At 34.2% G+C, this 16,507-nt stretch overlaps 1 protein-coding gene across 11 annotated transcripts in view; it reads left to right on the top strand.

The window, feature by feature from the left end:
* The window catches only part of KHDRBS2 (KH RNA binding domain containing, signal transduction associated 2), a 645,642-nt gene that overhangs the window by 603,947 nt on the left and 25,188 nt on the right, over positions 1–16,507 (top strand). For 10 of the 11 annotated variants that reach the window (XR_005789805.1, XR_005789807.1, XR_005789813.1 and 7 more), the window contains 3 exons: positions 11,731–11,804; positions 14,415–14,448; positions 14,996–15,165. The gene's annotated coding sequence lies outside the window, so the exon portion shown is untranslated. The remainder of the gene's footprint in view (positions 1–11,730; positions 11,805–14,414; positions 14,449–14,995; positions 15,166–16,507) is intronic. The other variant, XR_005789808.1, reaches the window with a different exon arrangement.

Raw genomic sequence — 16,507 nt, 5'->3', positions numbered from 1 at the left:
TTACAGCAAGATTACCCCTATTTTATAGAACAGGAAGTTGAAGTCCAGAGGTTTAACTAATGTCACACTAATAACACATAGCAAAGCCAATATTTAAAACAAACTTTGAAAACCCACACATTTTCCAAAATGGTGTGGTGATTTCCAACTTTGAATGAATTTAATTGAAAAGAGAATCTAAAATCTGATAACCTTAACATAATTTCTATTCTATAGAAATATGATAAACATTGACTTAAAAAAAGATTATGATAAAATATTTTAACTTGAAATGCATCTTTACTTGGATCTTTCCTCAAGCTTGTCATTCTTTCAAAAGTTCTGATTCCATCATAGAAAAATGTAGATGAAAGCATACCACATTTGTTGTAAAGCATGGCTACTGTCTTCGGTAGTACAAATGAATTCATTTATAATCTAGATTCCATTTGACATTTTAAAAAACACTCACATGATTAAATAAGCATGAAAGCAATTTCAGGCTTTTATTATTCAATCTATAAATCAGGACTCAGCTTTAAAGTACGAGAGTCAGTTTCAAATCAGAAATATCTTTGTATAATCCATGAGGTCATGTGTTAACACAAGTGAAGGTATCACTCATTGTTAAATATTTTAAAATGAAGTATTTCCTGATGCCAGTATAATGTGTAGCATTTCTAGTTTCCTACTAAAATATCTGAGTTAACAGTAAAATACCTGTTCTTGTTGACAGGCAGGCACTAGTCTTCCATATTCACCAGAAAGATAAATTTCCTAGTCTCGTTACATAGAATTTATTAATTGGTACTTGAAAGATCACTTACAGTGAGAGAAAACAGGTCACTCTACTTAATACGCTGTTTTATATATCAGTCTCTTATACTTTATAGTCGGGCAAGTTGAGAAAACAGGAGAGGAAGCTCTCTGATTCATATACCACTGGATGCCTTAACAATAGCCAGCTTATCTGACTTTATCAAAAAAGTAAGTGCAGAATGAGCTATCTTAAAAATTGGGAGTGAGCTTCTAAGCACTAATTTAGTTAACATTTCTGTTCCATCATGTTTCATACTTTGAAGGAGGATACAGTGAATGGTCTACTCAAGAGAAATTTGGAGACTCTTAGATCAGATCTTTGTAGAGCCTCTGGAAGCAAATGTCAGCACTAGACATAGATTTTCTGTCACCTCAGTGCCTCTCAGGATGACTTCTATCAGTAGGAAAATGTTTCCTCCCCTCTGTCTCATTCTCTGTCTGCCCTACCACATGTATACCATATTTCCTATATTCTAGTCTCTTAGCCTGCCATTTTTGACATCAGGACATTTTTCACCTTCTCTGATATCATCTTGCCCCTTCCTTCCCAATGCCTTCATCACTTTCCCAATTGTACATGGGTACATGAGAAAACAAAAGAAAGGCAGTTGATGACTACTAGGGAAAGAGCACTGTCCAACCTATTCAGCAGATTGCCATGTTAAGAAATGTTGTCTTTATCATAAAACCAGTATGCCCCCAAAAAGTATGCCAAGAAAAAAAATCACATTTAATTAAGGCAGATAAATAATGACCATTAGGATTTATATATAACCTACTGGTCACAAAATCTTGCATTCTTAGCTATAAAGGGGAGGCAATAGGTGAGAAAATGTGTCCAATTAGTCTAAGTTCTCTGTTTCAAAATACAAACCTTAATATTAGAAATAAACATACTAATGGAATTTACTAAGATCAGTGCATAATATCTGTGACTGGAATGGAGCTAGTTTTAATGTCTTTAAATAAGGAAGATTATATTTACATGTTGCATAAAGATCATCTTCTTAATGCTGAATTTTTAAGCTGTTTCTTTCAACTTGCCTGTTGGAGGTTTAAGAATACAAGTTGACTTATTGACCACTATGTAGTATTTAGAACTAATATTCAGAACATATCTGCTGCTTTATGCTTTCTTATAAAGGACTAATTAAAAAAAAATTTAATGTTTATTTATTTCTGAAACAGAGAGAGACAGAGCATGAGTGGGGGAGAGGCAGAGAGAGAGGGAGACACAGAATCAGAAGCAGGCTCCAGGCTCTGAGCTGTCAGCACAGAGCCTGACGCGGGGCTTGAACTCACAACCCATGACATCATGACCTGAGCCGAAGTCAGTCACTCAACTGACTGAGACACCCAGGCATCCCCAAAGCACTAATTTTTAAAATAAGTAATACCACATTCCATCAGAGAAACTTCTCTGGAATCCTTTTATCATCAATAATCCCAAAGTAAAAATTGGTTTAACTTCTTAAAGACCTTTTTTCATTTCTAGTAAATAAATCATTCAGGTAAAAATAATGGTATCTTAGAATATAGCAGAATTGCCAATGAATTGGAGTTTTTTGATATATATATATTTTGATATATATATACATATGAGATTTATATGAGTTTATATATATTTATATATATATACATATATGTGTATATATATAAAAGAGAGAGAGAAATATATATTATATATATGTTATATATATATTATATATATTATATATTTGTCTCTTTTTTTTTTAACAAAGTAATTCATACTCAGGGTTAAAAAAATTAGAATGTATGATACAAATATATAATGTAAAAATCCAAAATCTATAATCCTAATCCTCAGAGACCACTCTTTTAATAGATTGGTTTATATGCCTTTTTTTTTTTAACCTTTATTTATTTTTGAAAGAGAGAGAGGGAGACAGAATGTGTACAGGGGAGGAACAGAGAAAGATAGACAGACACAGACTCTGAAGCAAGCTGCAGGCTCTGAGCTATCAGCAGAGCCCTATGCAGGACTCAAACTCACGAACCACGAGATCTTGACTTGAGCCAAAGTTACACACCTATCCGACTGAGCCACCCAGGCACCCAGTTTATATTCCTTCTGATTTCCTTTCTCTTCCTATTCTTCTTTCCTTCCTCTATTCCTCACCTGCATGTTACTTATTTATTCATTTGAAATGGGATTCTGCTGTATATACACATGTAATTTTAATTTTCAGTAGAGAGCTGAATTTGGTTCTTTGTGAAAAAGTGAGCTAATACCTATTTCCATAGGGCTGATTTGTTTGTGGAGGATTAAAGTTGCATTGTTTATATTATGAAACTTTAAATCACAATAGAGGATCTACATTGTAAGCAAAGTTACTTTAACTTACCAAGCTTCAGTGTTCTTAGAACTAAAAAGGTGATAATAATACCACTACTCATAGTATGGTGAGGTGTGTAAAGTCATACAGGTGTGGTTATATCCTCCCCAAATTTAGTTAATATTCTCCCCCAAATTATTTTTCCTTAACTAAAAATTTTAACTTTAAGATATCTTCATGCTGTGTATCAAATGTGTAAAATAAAAGCTAGTTGATCCAATACCAATACTTGTATGATCCGAATCAATTTGTAACTTAGATGTTTCTAAAGTAATCTTTACTGGGGCGCCCACGTGGCTCAGTCCTTTAAGTGTCCAACTCTTGGTTTTGACTCCGGTCACGATCTCACGGTTTGTGAGTTGCAGTCTGCGTTGGGCTCTGCGCAGATAACATGGAGCCTGCTTGGGATTCTCTCTCTCTCTCTCTCTCTCTCTCTCTCTCTCTCTCTCTCTCCCTCCCTCTCCCTCTCTCCCTCTCTCCCTCTCTCCCTCCCTCCCTCCCTCCTTCCCTCTCTCTCTCTCTCTCTCCCTCCCTCTCTCTCTCTCTTTCTCAAAATAAATAAACTTTAAAAATAAAATCTTTACTAAAATAATCAACTAGTGTAGCCTGCTTGGGATTCTCTCTCTCTCCCTCTCCCTCCTTCTCTCTCTCTCTCCCCCATTCTCTCTCTTTCTCAAAATAAATAAACTTTAAAAATAAAATCTTTACTAAAATAATCAACTAGTGTAGGCCTTAGACTACAGATGTAAAAAAGTTTGTCATTATATTCATAAGCAAACATGTATTGGATATCTTCACAACAGGTATTACATATTTATACACAAGAATCTTATAATAATGTTGCAAATATGTAGTTCACATTGAAATAGGGGTAAAAATGAAAGTGAGACTAGTGATAATTTGGTACATTGTTTCAATAATAGTAATAATAATGTGAGGAAAGAGGCATTTGCAATCATGGAATGCATAAGACATATCAAGCACAGCATTAAGTATTTTGAGGAATAACTTTGTATCTTTTCTCAACAACCCTCTAACTGAAGTTATAGGGTATCTTCATTTTCTAAATGAGAAAACTGGGCCTGAAAAAGAAGTCATCTCCCCAAGTTCATATCACTGGGCAGTGGGGTAGACTCTAAACCCAGGCAATCACAGAGACCTCATCCTTAACCTCTGCATTCTACTGTTCCCTCTCGGTCTTTGATGATAAATTTTATAGTAAACTAAGTTTGAGAGGAAACCAAAATGCAGATGTGTAATTCATTCAAGCTAGGAAAAAGGAATTAGAAGAAATTCTATTATGAATTTCTAAACAATTTCTATATACATAAACCAAAATATTCAGAATACTTCTTTTCCCTGAGTTTTCTAGAAAGTGAGTCTTGTATGATAACCCTAAACTCCATATATGTTGACCCTGACCATATTTATTTGCTCACCTTACTTAAATGGAATCATGTGTATCTAAGTTTAGAAGTTAGTCTTCAGGGAGACTGAGATGTCCTAAATAACACAACATAAAACTTCAATGAAAAATGAAAATAAACTGGAAAAATGTATTTCTATAAAAAATAGTAACAGTTAGTTATCTGTTTACTAATGGCATGCTCCATTGTATTGATTTGTCTCTATCTGTACAACTGCAAAAATATTTGGAGTTTTCCTTTATCAATATATCGATGATAAACCCTACTGAAATGTCTTTTATATTTTATTATACTCAATGATAGGACACTGGATGAAGGTGGACCTGAGGACAAAAATGATTTAGAAAAAGCAGGAGTGCAGCTAGAAAGCTGAGAAAGACCCATTAGAAGTACGGGGAAGAAAGAGGTAGCAGCATGAAACATGAGATACAGCACTCCTTATATCCTTCAGGGAACGTAATGTCCTGAGATCTAAAATTTTCATAAATCATCATCATGTGCAACTTATCATATAAGGCAATAACTTCAGAAATTAAAAACATGCCTTCCCTTTAGAGCAAATATAGAACATTTCTCTATTGAATGTATCTGGGACTTCTATTATCTGTTAGCTTCTGTATCTGATTCTCATAGACCATTGCACTTGCCCTTCACTTTCACCAGAAGAGTGTTTCACCACTTTGGAAAATTTCTGTGTGTCCAGTGTTGAGTCAAGAACAAACAGGTGTACCAGTCTTTCACAGCCTATGTTAATTTAAATTTGTGCAAAAGAAAATTACAAATTATTGCATATCATGTAACTTCAGAATCATTCAAAGATGTTAAAAAATAGTACTAAATCTATGAATTCCAAAGATATGCCAAAGTAATATTTATTACACTGCTTTATAATCATATAGATGTTTCAGAGATACTGTCCTTCAATCTATTAAAAATCTTGTCATTTGGTATTATATACATTTATATATGGAGACAGAGACAGAGACAGAGAGAAAGAGCATATTGAATAAAAAATATAGCTTTGTTGGAAGTATTAACTCCATAAAGATTCTCAGTAAGAATTTATGATTTGTTACATTTAGATTGTTAGGAAGACATCTAATAATGTAGGATTTTATCCAATGTTAATTACTAATAAGTAAAACTTGATAATGAGTTGATTTGATTGCCCAGAAGTAGGAGAGGACCACTAATTAATTATCTCAGGATTTAAGGCCAAGGTATTCATGTATTTATAGTAATATTCAAATTATTTACTGAATCCACATAGTTTTCCATCACTCATTCTGTTAGTTCACTATATCACTCAAGGAAACACTTTAACCTACAAATAAGCCTAGAAATAATAGCCTGTGACTAAATGAAACAGAGTCAAAAGAAAGTGGTTTTGTGACACTTGACAGCTAAAAAATATTCAGTGTATGCAAATATAGTCTGCTGAGCTAAATCCTTTCTAGCTGTCACAGAAGAAAAAATGTCATCAAGAGCAGCATCTTGGTTTAAAGGTATTCAAGATGTCTTTTGAGAAAGACTACCCTGGCCTTACCTTTCTATAACAAAAATCTTTAAAACAAACAAACAAACAAAACAAACAGGGCACCTGGGTGGCTCAGTCGGTTAAGTGTCCAACTTCAGCTCAGGCCATGATCTCGCGGTTCATGAATTCGGGCCCCGTGTTGGGCTCTGTGCTGACAGCTGGGAGACTGCTTTGGATTCTGTGTCTCCCTTTTTCCCGCCCACCCGTGCTCACACTCTGTCTTTCTCTCTCTCAAAAATAAACACTGGAAAAATTTTTAAAAAAGAAAAATCTGTGCCCTCTTGGAAAAAGGCATCAGGTTGTTGGTTTTTTTTAACTTAGATAGTATACTGGACCAGACTGATGGGATATATTTATCAAGTATAACTTAATGAATAAATATTTATCAATATACTTCATCTATTTCTGATCCTTGTATTTCTTATGTAATATTTATGATTATGTAAGTTATATTTATATGTAAAATGCTAATATAAGTTCACACATATTTTTATCTATATACCTATCTATTATGCCTTGATACTTTTAAAAACATTTACAATAATATTGTATTTATCATAACAGCTCCATGAAGAAAGCAGGTCAAATTTCCTTATCCTCGTTTTAAAGATAAGAAAACAAAATTTCACAGCATTGAAAGGTTTGTCCAAAATTGCATGAAGTCTAAATGGTGGGATTTGGGCTGGGACATTAACCTCTCCAAAATAACCATCTTGGAGACAATAATCTCTCCAAAATAACCATATTAGTGGCCAGTGGCAGAGGAAAGAACAATCAAGGGTGAATGAGAGAGAACACAGTTCGTGTGCAGTAATTATTAAAACATTTTACAATAAAACATATGGCCAAAGTATTGAGACTTACTTTTACCTATACATAAACATTTACTCATAAACTTACTAATTAATATTTAGATGATCCCTAAACACATGCCATAATATTGAATACTTTAAGGAATAGCCTATTGGTGTCAGCTACATATTAAATTACTCAAATTGAGACCCTAATGATTACAGAACTGTGCACTGAGTTTATAAAATCTAAATTAATATTTTTTCTGATTTTAGCTGGAAGAGAATGGAATTGAAATTAATTAAAAATGTAAAATACTAAGTAAGAAATTAATGGAAGCATTCTAACTTGATTTATAACATATCAAAACTGCAACTCCATTTCTTTAGCATCTATGATTAAAAGAACTTCAAAAGAAAACAAAATGGGTTATTATCCTACCACTAGACAAGAATTAGCATAACTTTGGCCATTGTTTTTCTAGTACTTACGTTCAGTCCCATCTTTAAAAAAAAAAAAAAAAAGGACTTTATGACTACTAGATAATTGAGATTTTAAATGCTCTGTGAGTTTCAAAATCTAATTTTGGCTCAATTTGCAAAGGCCAAAAAGACTCACTGCAATTTCCTAATTTTAAATCAAGCACTCTTGTTTTAAGAAAAAGATCCCAGAAGGTTTGAGTCTAAATTATACAGATCATCAGTTGATCTTGATTTAATTTACTAAACAATTTCATTTAACAGTGCAAAGATTTGGGCTTCTTTCATAGAAGTATAGTCATCTGAAGGGATTCGGGTATTTAGCCCATAAGTACCAAGATCAAGAAATGCACTTTTTATTTATTTATTTTTTTAAGAATATATATGTGACTAGGGACACCTGGGTGGCTCACTTGGTTGAGCATCTGACTCTTGATTCCATTCAGGTCATGATCCCAGGGTCGTGGGATGGAGCCCCGTGTCTGGGTCTGTGCTGAGCATGAAGCCTGCTTATGATTGTCTCTGTCTCTCTTTCTTTCTCTCTCTCTCTCTCTCTCTCTCTCTCTCTCTCTCCCTTTCTCTCTGTCCCTCTTTCCTCTTCTCACTCTCTCTCTCTTAAAAAAAAAAGAAAGAAAAAGAATATGTGACTAATTAAAATATTAGGGCTTATTATATAATATAATACAGCACCTTAAGTTGCAAATAGTAAAATAAATACATGTAGTGGATGATGAAATGATCCTTGCTGCCTCCCTTCCCCAAGGTAGGAGAAGGAAGGGTCTAGGAACATAATATAAATGAGAGATGACTTTAAGTCTATGATGTCCACACCAAAAAAGTTAAGATATTGACAGGCTACAGAGTATTTCTAGATTATGCATATATTTATAAAGAGAAATTATTTGATTATAATGTTTGATAAATATCTAAATAAACTATTTCCTACTCTTCTGAGGCTAGATTTGTTTTTAGTGATTTTAAAATATGCCATAAATACTTTATTTGATTGATTTTCTAATTAGACTTCATTACAATAGTATACCTATTTCTCACAATAACCTTGGTTATTAATATTATTAATATTAATATATTAATATTAATATATTACAGTTACCGTCAATTTTATAGAAAGGATACATACCTCCTTTCTCAAATACTTTACATATGTAACTAATATTTTTATTCTTAATATAAGGACCATAGACAACATCAAAATATAATTAACTTATCAGACTATTGATTCCTAAATATAGTACTTGTTTTATCTATCTTTTATTTTCTTCAATGTAAAATATTGAAATCAGAAATTTGGGAACAAAAATTTCAGGACAAGGAGTAGTTCATTGATTTGTAAATGACTGTGTATTGTAATGGAATTAAATTTCAAAATCAAATTATTGGAGTACAAAAGAAGCAGTGAATGATCTTTATGATTAAAAATATAAAAACAAAACAAGGTCTTGCTGACTGGTGTAGAAGACCGATTTCACAATCTTTAATTCTGGGTATACTGGTTCCTTCAAAAGATATTCAGATCTTACCAGAACTTAAGTAAATGAGTAAGATTCTTACTACAAACTGTAATGGAATTTATATAAATTTTCTATTTTCCATGTCATATATTTCCCAGCACCTAATATTACTGATTAGGCCATTTTGAAAGTTTCTTTTCTTTTCTACTTTAAGACAGTGAAGTTTAGAAAGTTGAGTGATAATCAGTCCAAACTAGGACATTTGCCAAAGTCAGCCAACAAACTACTAACTTTCTGTTCCACTTTGCATTTATAGAGAATCTAATCATTACTTTTAAGTGACACAATTCCTTTCACATTTCAAAATATGTCCTTATACTTAATAGAAAAAATGTACAACATAAAACACTCAAGTACCATCCAGTAGCTCTGATTACATTTAACACCAATATTTATATATTATGTTAACATAATGACACACAAAGTTTATTCCTGACATTTTATTTCCTAAAAATATTTTCCTCTACTCTAAGTTTTGAATATGAAAATCAGCTATAGGGGCGCCTGGGTGGCTCAGTCGGTTAAGTGGCCGACTTCGGCTCAGGTCATGATCTCGCGGTCCGTGAGTTCGAGCCCCGCGTCAGGCTCTGTGCTGACAGCTCAGAGCCTGGAGCCTGTTTCAGATTCTGTGTCTCCCTCTCTCTGACCCTCCCCCATTCATGCTCTGTCTCTCCCTGTCTCAAAAATAAATAAAACGTTAAAAAAAAATTTAAAAAAAAGAAAATCAGCTATAAAATAACTGGGGAAACATACTATATGAATTTTTCATTGGAAGTTATATTGAGGATTTATTATCAGTTAATCTACCAAGCCCACCCAACACATTCAGATTTTTATGTCACGTGTTACTTGCTCAGTATAGCTTCAACACAGACTAGAAATGAATTTGAATATTAATTAGTTTCTAACAGTATGTAGAGTTTGAAAAGGTGTATCCAGTTAAGTTGTAATGAATTTAGTTTTAATATCAGGTAATGATACATTTAAAAATCATAATAAAAGTCAATCGCTCTGCTAAAATGTTTCTTAATGTGCTGTAACACCACAGATGTATTTATTACAAATAATGAGACTGTAGTGCTAAACTAATCAAATTCAAATCAATTCGATTACATATGTTTCAGTGAAACACTATTTAAGAAACACAAAATGAAAATGAAAGGTTCATTGCCTTGTAATCAAAAGCAGTGAGATTTAATCCTCAATCAACCAGGTGAGAAGTTTGTCATTTTTCACTTGTGTTTTTAGTAGGAAGTTGTCAAGAACATTTAACATCTCTTGAACTTGCTATCTCATTTGTCCTTGTTTATGAACCTCCTGTCCTTGTTTATGAACCTCGTGTAGTTATGAACTTCGTGTTTGAACCTTGTTTAAACCACAGGAGAGGAAGAAGAGGACAGCCACAGTTCTATTAAAATATATACATCAGCATTTGCAAATACTGTGTGTAGTGTTCAAGGATCTGTAATTTGCAAAGGAAATTTGCAATATGTTTCATGTCCTCGGTTCTTGTTTTTTGTTGTTTTTGTCTGTCTTTCCTTTTCCTGTGTCTGATGGTGCCCAACCAATTTAGAACAATAGTGAGTACTATTAATTAACTGCCCTAGAGTTGGAGACCAATCAGGACTCTTATCAGAAGAAAAACAAGTGAGCAATATAACACTGCTATGTCCAAATAACTACAAAAGTCAGAAATCACTTTTTCTCATAAATTCTAAAGTGCCAATCTTTCAGTGAAAGTGTCTTTTTTAGTAATTTCACAAAACTTCTAACAAAAGAGGGTGCTGACCTAACACATTTTTAATCAGCTGGCACTTTCTGCTAAGTCTTTATGTAAGGAAAGTAGAAATATTAGCAGGTAAAAAGTTATAAAGTAAGAAAGTCCTTGAAATATAAAAGCTGAGCCTTTCTTAGAATAATAAACCGTCTCACTTTTGACCTAGTCTGACCTGGTCATTTTTAATTTTAATCCTATTTTGATCTTCAATTTGAAGGCAGCAAAGCTGAGGCTACATAGATCATTTCCTTCCAAAGTTTGATTTTTCTGTCACTTCACCAGGCAAGTAGAAGATTTTTGAATATCAATATATGTTCTATATTGCCTAGCTGATAATTTGAGCTACTGTTAGAATTCTAGGAATTTTTTATTGTAGTTGAGGTTCCATTAAACTTAGTTCTCAAATAGCTTCTTAGAGTTTATTCATCAAATAATTCAGGGTGTAAAAGTAGCACATAAACATTAATTGAACAGCCATTAAGCAGTATGACTGTTTGTTTTTGGTTGATAGAGGACATAAAGTTCCATACCCTGTGGTGGAAAACAATTAGGTCTTATGACGAACACGCCATTAAATATACTACTACCAGACTTAGACCAGTTTCACTTTACAGAATGGCAGTCAGCCATAGTTAGAAGCCTGCCCAAGTTATAGGAAGTCATATTTTTACTGTCATGACTTAGCTGCTTATAAATATTGTAGTGTGCCTCATGCCTTATGCTAATGGCAATGACTAATGGTTGTCATTATCTTCATTCAATCTCATAAGAAACTTCCTCAGGAGAGACTGATCATAGCTACAATGCTGCTTAAAGTTAAACTGGTTTTCTAAAACACAGAATATAAAAAGCACTTAAGGACAACGGGTTGGATGGGTAATTTATTTTGTTTTGAGTATGTCTGACAACTGCTGCTGCTGCTGTTAAATTTGCCATGAACTGAATTGATATACCATATGGGAGTGCCTTAGAGATGCCTATATGTGCGACTGCATAATGCTTTAAATTGTTCTGCTCATCTGGGACTATAGGTGAAGATGTATGATAGAGAAAACAAAAGAAGGAATAAATCTGACACTGAAGTTCAATGTTTTAAACAATGGAGGTGAGCCCCCTCATCTGTTTGTGATTTCATTTGTGCACTCTGCTTACAAGACAGGTACAGAACAGTTTGTTATGTGCCCAAAAAGAAGTGCTTAAACGGATGAAGCAGTTCTTTGCATCTGATAGAAGTTAAGTGGGACATTCAATGAATGTTATAATTCAATGAGTTATAATCTGTTATTCTTCCTAGCTATGATAAAACTATATTTTTACAAGGAGTGTACATTTTAAGGTGCAAGAGCACTGAATTGAACTAGGTTGTAATTCAGGATATTGCTATTACCATAGTAATGATAGTAACAATTACTTATTCAGTGACTAGTTTTTTTTTTTACCTAGGGCTTCCTACATTGTAGCAGCATAGCAGTGATATGCTGATTGTCTTGTGTACACAATTTTCATGTGCCTTATACCTTCAGAGCTTGAGGTTATGAATTTCTGTGTCCCAGAATAAAATTAAAACAAAAATCAATCAGGAAATATATTTTGTTGAGAGCTTGTGATGAATAGTCACACAATCTTTGTTAATATGGAGATGGGGGACAGAAAGTTCCTGAGGAGAGGAAATGTCATCTCCTATACATGACACATCTTTATGGAGCCTGTGTCTGAAGAGTTACCTTAGTCATCCTTCCCAATACCACCTTTTTGTCTTATTGTATTTATTTTATGATTATTAAAAAAATAATTTGTGAGGTGCCTGGCTGGCTCAGTTGGAAGAGCATGCAACTCTTAATCTCAGGATCCTGAGTTCAAGCTCCATTTTGGCTGTAGAGGTTACTTCAATAAATAAACTTAAAAAAAGCCATTTGTTTCAAGAGTATAAATTACAGTGTATATATAGTTTTTTAATGAGACAGGAAACTACGTAAGAGATTTCAGAAGGTTTCTCTTGAAAGTAATTAAAATTTAAAGGGGCACCTTGGTGGCTCAGTCAGTTAAGCATCTGACTTCGGCTCAGGTCATAATCTCACAGCTGGTGGGTTTAAGCCCTGTGTCGGGCTCTGTGCTGACAGCTCAGAGCCTGGAGCCTCCTTTGGATTCTGTGTCTCCTTCTCTCTCTCTCTGCCCCTCCCGCACTCGCACTCGGTCTCTTGATCTCTCTCAAAAATAAATAAACATTAAAAATTAAAAAAAAAAATAAATTAAATTAAAAAAGAAAAAACATTAAAGTGCATTTTCCTTGACCTAGCCAGAGAGACTTTAGGAAATTCTTCAGCTAAGTTATAAATACAATGCAAACATCAGTGACTCCTATTTTGTCTCACAGGAGTTTGGGAGAAGGCAGCAGCATTATTTTGTGCCCATCTTGAAACTGACCCAAACATACAATCTTTTCAAAGAGTTCCATGTAAATTCTTCTGCACAGTCTCACACTCCCTTAGGAATTTGTTTTCAGCTAGAAAATATAGTGTAGATAAGGTGACCATGCACCCTGGTTTATGCCTGTTGTTCCAGTGTAATTATTTTTTTTTAACGTTTATTCATTGTTGAGAGACAGAGACAGAGTGCGAGTGGCAGAGGGGCAGAGAGAGAGGAAGACACAGAATCCAAAGCAGGCTACAGGCTCTGAGCTGTCAGCACAGGGCCCGACCCGGGACTCAAACTCACAAACCGTGAGATCGTGACCTGAGCTGAAGTCAGACGCTTAACCTGACTGAGCCACCCAGGCGCCCCTATTCCAGTGTAATTATTAATAGCACCACCTTTCATTCTCAAATGTGTCCCAGTATGGATGACTAATTATGGTTAACTTTATAAATAATAATAAAATGTTAATAATAATAAAATAACCTTTATTGGAAGCTTGTCATTTGTCCAATACTGAAATGCTTTCATGTAGAGTGAATTCTTCACAACAACCCAATGAGGGAGATATTTTATTGTTCCCATCGTACAGCTGATGAAACAGAGACAGAGAGACTGAATAGCATGGCCTCCTGTCATAGTGGGCAAACCTGAAACTAGACAAAGGTCTGACTCTTTAACAACATAGGCCAGACGATGGTACACTGTCTTCCTATTTGCTGGTTGATATGAGTAACTTGGTTTTACTGAATACAGTCAAAGATTATCAAGACTTGTAATTTATTATTCTTCCTAGATGTTATAAAACTATATTTTTATAAGGAATGTGCATTTTAGGATGCAAGAAAAGAGCACTGAACTAGGTTATAGTTCAGGATATTACTATTACTATACTAATGATAATAACAATTATTTATTCAGTGACTAGTTTTTGTACTTAGGGTTTTCCTTGTGTTTTCTGACTCTTAAATAGCTCTGTGAGGCAGAACATTTCAACCCCACAAATGCGTATGGATTGCTTTAGCTATGAGCCCTAAATTGGTTCAGAGGTTAAAAGGAAGATTGGGGATCATTTCATTTCGGCAGGCCTCCCCAACTCTGACATTCTATGACTAGATTAGATGTCTCTGGTAGTAACTGGTTATCAGGCTGTAAGGCATGAAATCTGTATGCTGAAGAAAATTTGGAGGGGGAGGGTGAAGAGACTTCCTTAATGGCTCATATTTATATTAGCTATCATGCATTGAGTGCTAAGGGCATGCACTTTATAAACTTGTTTCTTTTGTTTTTCTCCTCACCATAGGCCAAATAAGAAGAGGATTTGGATTTGAACAAATGTAAGTTTGAACTCCACTATGCTAGAATTATAGTATCTTTTTATGAAACTCTCTAGGGCTTGCCCTAATTCAGACACTTTTCTGAAGGCCAATATTAAATAAAGATGAATAAATAATATTTGCTTATAATCAATTTTGTTCCACCACTGTGTAAAGAATATGAATAGAAAAGCAGATATGAGCGTATTATATAGAGGTTGTTGCAAGGAAATTCCTTTTTTCAGAAAAGAAGTGGAAATTCTTCCTCATGCAGAATAGGTTCTGTGTGCTGCAGAGAACAAAGTAAATAGAAGTCTGTGCCTATACCCAGAAGATGCTTAAAATTCACTTGGGGATTTAAGAATATAAATGTATAAATATGGATTATATGGATTATATGCTATTATAAGATACCAAATCATATAGTGTAATTTGAACAGTGTTTCTTAACTGGGAGTACATTATGTGTGGTGTGCTTTAAAAATACAAATGCCCGGACCATATTTGCATTGATTTAATACGTTTCTGAGGTTGGAGCCTGGAAATGTGTATTTTTTAAACTCTGCAGGTGATTCTGAAGTGACTATGAATAACAACCACTGATTAAAATATATGTGGAACATATTAATATGTTAATTATGCAGCTTAAGAAAGAAGAGGTTAATCTGGGCTGGGATTTTAAAACATGGCTTCATAGAAGAGGTGAGATTTGGATGAAAAGTCAGATATGGACAGAAGGTAGGTAAACCAGAACTTTTTTTTCTTTTACTCTTAGCTCAAAATGAAATCTTGCCTTTGAAGTTTTCTTCCTGCATTTGAGATTCCTATTGGATTACTTTGGAAGAGATGATACAATTTGTAACACCTGGAAATGTTCCATTATCTTCTGATATGAAATTCAGGTTTAAAGTCTTGCTTGAAAGCTTGTATATTATTATGGATTAGGTATTGATATTATATATATATATATATGTATATATAGAGAGAGAGAGAGAGAATGAGAAAGGTATACATATATATATATATGTATACAGATTATAGATTATGCTACCTTTAATAAAGAAGTTTTGTCATAATTAGTAAATGCAGTTTAGACTGCAAACTGCCAAGGACAAAATCTATATTTTATTGAAATATGAATTCTTAAATCTTTATCATAGACGTTGGTATCTGAAATATGCCTATAACATATATTTGTCTATTGAATGAGTGAGGTATTTAGGTTTACTCAGTTTATTCATTCCACCTTGTTTGTGGGGAAAATTCCAATATTCTCCACTTGAAGGATCAAGCATTTGATCTATGAAGGTTTTGGTTAGTTTGGTATTTTGTTTCTCGACCCAGAACCAGTGATCTGGCAAAGACTTTCAACAATCGATACTTTTTAAGAGTAAGCTTTTAGGCTTTTTCTTTAGCAATTAAAAAGATGGAAGGAGGGGCGCCTGGGTGGCGCAGTCGGTTAAGCGTCCGACTTCAGCCAGGTCACGATCTCGCGGTCCATGAGTTCGAGCCCCGCGTCGGGCTCTGGGCTGATGGCTCAGAGCCTGGAGCCTGTTTCCGAGTCTGTGTCTCCCTCTCTCTCTGCCCCTCCTCCGTTCATGCTCTGTTTCTCTCTGTCCCCCAAAAATAAATAAACGTTGAAAAAAAATTAAAAAAAAAAAAAAAGATGGAAGGAAAAGAAGAAAAGTGGAAAAGGCAAAAGAGTTGCTAAGCATCTTAGCAGCAGGAGGCATTGTCCATGTATGTTTCTACCCAGAACAACCGGTAAACCCCTATTTTCAGACCAGGCTCTCCACGGAGGACAAAATTGCCAACTCTGTCAGTGGGAAGGAGTGAGCCTTTACAAGCTTTCCCAAGCTTTCTGCAGACCTGCTTTTTTGTAGAATAGGGTTGCTTTGCCATTGATGTCGTTTGGGTGTTAATTGTTTTAAAGGAGTGACTGCCATAAAGATCACTTAGAAACTTTATGTTGCTGCATCGCATCTTCCCAACACCAAACATGCCAAGTTTTCTTAGCATTTTGTTAGTAATGTTGTTATTGTTTTATAATATATATATATAAATAATGTATATATATATA

This window comes from Herpailurus yagouaroundi, unplaced genomic scaffold (genome assembly GCF_014898765.1).
Source record: "Herpailurus yagouaroundi ecotype Mexico unplaced genomic scaffold, PumYag 139, whole genome shotgun sequence".
Lineage (NCBI taxonomy): Eukaryota > Metazoa > Chordata > Mammalia > Carnivora > Felidae > Herpailurus > Herpailurus yagouaroundi.
Note: the sequence above shows the minus strand (reverse complement) of the source record. Positions and strands in the feature narration are given on the sequence as shown.